The sequence below is a fragment of the Harmonia axyridis genome, chromosome 4, assembly GCF_914767665.1.
Source record: "Harmonia axyridis chromosome 4, icHarAxyr1.1, whole genome shotgun sequence".
NCBI lineage: Eukaryota > Metazoa > Arthropoda > Insecta > Coleoptera > Coccinellidae > Harmonia > Harmonia axyridis.
This window is the reverse complement of record NC_059504.1, coordinates 9,996,501-10,002,500: the sequence shown is the minus strand read 5'-3', so window position 1 is coordinate 10,002,500 and position 6,000 is coordinate 9,996,501. Positions and strand designations below refer to the sequence as shown.

General features: G+C 36.2%; 2 protein-coding genes across 15 annotated transcripts in view; one reads left to right on the top strand and one right to left on the bottom strand.

Moving 5' to 3' along the window:
- The window catches only part of LOC123678959, a 28,179-nt gene extending 25,090 nt beyond the window's left edge, over positions 1 to 3,089 (bottom strand). The window contains exon 1 of the mRNA XM_045616250.1: positions 2,838 to 3,089. The gene's annotated coding sequence lies outside the window, so the exon portion shown is untranslated. The remainder of the gene's footprint in view (positions 1 to 2,837) is intronic.
- The window catches only part of LOC123678955 (coiled-coil domain-containing protein CG32809), a 128,391-nt gene that overhangs the window by 62,774 nt on the left and 59,617 nt on the right, over positions 1 to 6,000 (top strand). The gene's annotated exons all lie outside the window — the stretch shown is intronic.

Genomic DNA, 6,000 nt, shown 5'->3' with positions numbered 1-6,000 from the left:
TATAGGGTCATTACACGTGAGGACTGTAATCGTATGAGTACATTAGCAAGGTATTATCTATTGTATCGTGTACAAACTTTTATTTACGACTACCAAGATTTTTATCTCTTTCCAATTAATATTCCATTCCGACGTGTCTACCTCAACATAAATCACTAATAATTGAGTACATGATATGTTCGTGCACAATTTTGTAATCGAATAAACAATAACTAAAACAGGAGTCGTGGTATATCCAAATTAATTGTTAGATACCTACATATTTACGCGAATTAAATTGGAATAAGCATGTAGATAACAACTTAAAATTATAAGGAAAATCTATATTTCAGGTAGGTACAACCGGAATTTATAAATGTCTAATATTTCATATCGGCTTCTAATGACCAAAATAATGTTTCGAACATAAATAACTTCATGTAGGAATAGAACTTTCACTCTTCTAACGTTTTGTCATTATTAATGGTGTAATTTTACAAGATTTATGCACACTTTCATCCTATTTGTATTCCAACCTGAGATATGGACATTAGGCATTCGATTATGCACGTTGAGTACCTCGGCCATTGCACAACACATGTGTGAATTACCAACTAAATCATCTTTGGTAATGATTGTTGATCGTTTTGATTCACCACGTGCTAGTCTTTAATCTTTGCAGAAAAAAGCTACTTCCTTTCAAAGTTTTACACCTTATGTTTTCGAATCAACCATTTTAAATAACGTAAATACCGTAATATGCGTTTACATCAAGATTTGTCATTAGGATTCACGTCATTACAAAGAATTAAGTTTCATTTTCTGTGGTAACACTCCCATTAAGAAAAAGGTAAATTGAAAGGGAATAATTATTTCCAAGAAAGAGTAACGAATGATCTTTCAATAAGGATTTATTGAGTTGTCCATAACAATACATTTGTGTCACTGAAAAGGATATAATTCAAGCTAGTTGAGAAAAACAAAGTCATTCATCAAAAAAGCAACGAGTATCGCATAATTGGCAAAACAAACTTGAAAAAGTAAGAGAAACCAACAGTGGAGAAATGGAAATAAACAACAGCAGAGAAATGGAAATAAATAGAGCAGTATAAGTAGGAAAGTGAAAATATATTGATACGAATAAGAGAAAATAATAAGAAATAATGATAATAAATAACAAAATGGGGAAATCAGGTGTTATAAGGAGTTTTCCAAAAAGAGGTTTCATTCTGAATAAGCTGACAGCTGTATTTGGACAGCTGTCTCTTGAGAATATTTCATCTTTTAACCTTTGATAAGTGAAAACTGGACCATTACTAGAAATATAACGATTCACGCTACAACAATGCATTGAAATTGTTGAAATTTACAACAAAAATACTGAAAATTTGTAGTCACAGTTCGCAAAACCAAAGTACTTCTGGGTTGTGAACCATTTCCTCGGTCGGCAATAGTAAAACTGCTGAAAAAATTTGAGCTATTGGGATGAGTTAGTTATGTGAAGAATCGAAACCATGTGCGTCACTCGAAAACTACTGAGAATTGTGCTGCTATAGTGAGTGGTATTGATGAAAACCAAGGTTTGTGAATTCCTCATCGATCTTGGGAATGAGATTTTTTTATGGCTTGAATTAGAAGATATTGATGTGGATAACGTCCATTTTTCACAAGACGGCACTAGGTACCACAGAAGCAACGAAGTAATCGCAATTGTGCAAGAAAAGAATCCTGGACGAGTCATTTCTCGAAGAGGTGATCACAAGTGGCCACCGAGATCTTGTGATTTAACACCTTTGAAGTTTTTTGTTTGAGGCAAAGATAAGGTCTAGCCAATGCTCCAAAATTGATTCAAGACTCAAAGATGGAATCAGTCAGTTGTCGGGGACATACAACCACGAATTGTTCCAGGAAAATTTATGAAAGGGATAGGGTTCTGCAACCTAAGCCGTGGCTGATATTTTTCCATCATTAATTGAATACTTTCCCCTTTACTCTGAGATGAACATCTATTGATTTCTATAAAAATATATTCGTTTTCTTTTCAATATCAAAATGAAACTTCTTATCGAAAAAACTTATACCTATCAAAACTGTTGATATCTCATATAATGATTTACAAAATATAATACAATAGAAGAAAAGTTGTTAACTTGAACTAATACTGATTATCAAATAAGAGGGTCTAAATTCTGAATTGAGAAGAAGGTAACAGGTTATAATAGGTTAATCGAACCATAAATTAAACTGTTTGAATATGAATATATTGAGATGTAAATTAATTTATTACAAAAAAAAAGGAACCATAACACAAACCTTCGAATATACCTGAAGATGAAAGAATTAATTGAATGAAATTAATAAATTTATTGGGGAATTCGAATTGAGTTGACTTTAGGTCAATTTTTCAAAAATAACAAGAAATAGTCTTGAAATGAAAAAGAAGAAGTGGATCTTTCTGTTGTTGTTAAAATTATTAATTCAAGGCTTTAGTGCCAGTTGCCTTGAAGACTTGTATTGAAAAATATGGAACAAAAATTAATTTGAATCTTCTTCATAATACTCCCGGAGGACTAGGTATCTCCTTAAATCCAATATCATCAAACAAGCGTTTTCTGACTAATGTTCACAGCAAAATGTAACCCTACTCAAAAATAACCGTAGAAAATTTTCTTTCCTATTCATAATGATCAAAGAAAAACAAGAAAATGGAAACGGAAACCCACATTTGACAACTTCTTAGAAATATTAATTTCATATTAAAAAACAGCATTCTAGAGCTTTATTCACTGTACAATCCATCATATCACAACCCACTCGAAACTAGTATACAAACATTGTTGGCATAATAAACCACTTACGTTCAAAGCAAAACAATCCTATAACAAATTGGCACCACTTCGGCAAGAAAAGCACTTACAAACCGCCCGTGTGCGATAAGCTTCAGATACAAACTAGAGGACTTCTTGCTTCCCGTTTTCTTCAACTTGAATTGTGCAATTTTTAGGCGACTTGTGCGTGGAAGTCACTAGTGGGGATCACTTTCCCTTTTTGATCACTCCGTATCCAGTTCAAAGAGATATTCAAGCCGACTGACTGATTGACCAATATCTTCGCCATACAATATATGGGTTCTCGGGATCCCCAGCTCTTTTTTTTTTCTAAACAGACGCAAGCATGAATTCCACCAGGTCAATGGGAGTTACGTCATCGATCGTCTCGTGTTTATCTCCTTAAAGAACTAGATGGAATTTCAACTATTTCGTTATAGACGCTGAGGTATTCTGCGAGTCTGGTTAATTGAGATTTTCAGCCGATTTTAACTTCCTTCATAGCTAAATTAATCTTTTCCTCAAGACTGATTGTTTCGGAAGAGGAAGAAGCTAGACAAATCGCTGTATTGTGCATTTGCATTAATGAGGATGGTCATTATAGCGTTCGACAGAGCGTCCTTTAAACTTCTTCGGCTCAGATAATAATTAATTGAAGTGGATGATTGTTGGACTTTTCGTGTTGAAAAGATTGGTGTCTACAGGGTGATAATTTTTAATTTAATTGGCGGAGATGAATAACTTACGATAACCTTCAAGGTTCAGCTCTCTATAAATCATTACACAATTCACGCGTTTGACATTCAATTCAAGTTGTTTGCGGGTTATTTGAATACAGGACTTTCTTCAATGGAGTGAGTTGTGAATTGAAGCAGAATAATATGTGATATTGACTGAACCAGCACACTAGGAATATGGAGTCAAGCACTCCCTAAAATAACTAACTGTTTAGTAACGAATATGGAAGAAATATTTGATTTTATTAAAAGTTTTTATTGAATTCCTAGTTCATTGCAATTCTAAATACTCTTTTCCTTATAGAGTGTGTATCAATTAGAGCGCATAATTAGAAGGTGCAATAAGAATTGTAGGTATCAGGTGTGTGAATAAGTCTTTCCCGTTTTTTGTAAGAGATGGCGCCACCAATACTGTGCGAGTATTTAATGGTTACATATGTCATAATCAAAGCTTATTCATCTGTCAACAATTCCACACTAACACATTAGTTGAAATTTTTTCGCATCATAAATTTTTGAAATCGTGAAAATGTCGAAATTTGAGCCGAGTCGACGTCATTTGCGGGAAGTTTCACTTTATTGGTTCAATTTGAAGAAATCTGCTGCCGAGGCGCATCGGTTGCTTCAGAAAGCTTATGGAGAAGGTTGTGTCGATGATTCAAGTGTTCGCGGATGGTTTCGACGCTTCAAAAGTGGCGATTTCGACGTGGAAGACAAGGAGCGTTCCGGGCGACCGCAAATCTTTGAAGATCAAGAATTGGCGACTTTGCTTGATGAAGATTCGTGTCAAACGCAAGAAGAACTTGCTGAAGCATTGGGAGTTGACCGAACAACCATTTCCAAGCGTTTGAAAGCCATGGGAATGATCCAAAAGCAAGGAAATTGGGTGCCGTACGAACTGAAGCTGAGAGACGTCGAACGGCGTTTTTTCACTTGCGAACAGCTGCTTCAGCGACATAAAAGAAAGGGTTTTCTGCATCGTATCGTGACTGGCGATGAAAAGTGGATCCGTTACGATAATCAGAAGCGAAGAAAATCATGGGGACTACCCGGCCATGCATCATCATCGACGCCCAAGCCAAATATTCATGGCGCCAAGCTCATGCTCTGTATATGGTGGGACCAGCTAGGTGTGGTTTACTATGAGCTTCTGAAACCGAATGAAAGGATCACAGGCGAGGTCTATCGACGACAATTGATGCGTTTGAGCCGCGCACTGCGAGAAAAACGGCCACAATACTCCGACAGGCACGACAAAGTTATTTTGCAACATGACAATGCTCGCCCACATGTTGCACAGCCGGTGAAAACATACTTAGAAACGCTCAAATGGGAAGTCCTACCCCACCCGCCGTATAGTCCAGACATTGTTCCGTCTGATTACCATCTCTTCAGATCGATGACGCATGGCCTGGCTGACCAGCACTTCCATTCCTACGAGGAAGCCAAAAAATGGGTGGATGACTGGATAGAGGCCAAACCGGTCGAATTTTTTCGCAACGGGATTCGTATGTTGCCAGAGAGATGGGGAAAAGTTGTAGCTAGCGATGGCCAATACTTTCAATAATTCATTTGTAACCATTTTTTCACAATAAAGGCTCAAAATTTGAAAAAAAACGGGAAAGACTTATTCACACACCTTATAGATATTACCTACTTGTCACGCCGACTTATTTCCAAATATTAACAATCTTACACGATTTCCTTCCTGATTGTGTTAAAACTGTCCTCTTGGAACCACCTGTAATTTGAAAAATATTTCAGAACTTACCTTTTCTCCCGAAACATGTGATATATAAGGAAATCATAGCTCACGAACGAGCTATAAGAATAATGAAGGCTAAAAGGAAACAAATCATAAAATTTGAGGACCTGTGGTAGCTATGAAATGACAAAAACCTTTCGGTGCGAAAGTACTGAATACAAATTCCTATATATACTAATTGACAAAGAAACTGCAACACCCAGAAGAAGCTCTTTAAATTTTTTGATGGTAAAACATGGATAGCAAGGAATGGATTATTGAAATTTGGAGAAAAAAAAGGAAGGTTTTATAATTTTTTTTGATAAATTTGTTAATTATAGCCGCTATTATCTATACACTCCCAAACACGTCTCGGCATTGATATAATAAGATGGTCTATTTTTTCTTGAGAGATACTATCCCAAGCTACCTGTACTTCATGTCTCAAAGCCGCCAAAGAGGTAACTTTCCAAGCCTTCTACCTATGATGTCCCAAACATGCTCTATGGGCGAAAGATCGGGAAATCTGGGCGGCAAAAATTCACATGGGTCGCTTCGAAAAAGTTCAAACTAACACTGGCAACATGAGGTCGGGCATTATCTTGCTGAAATATTGGATTCTCGAGCCGGTTAAGGTAAGGGAGAATATATGGCTCCACTATTTCTTGAAGGTAACGCAGTGCTGTTATATTACCTCTAATGAAGACTAAAG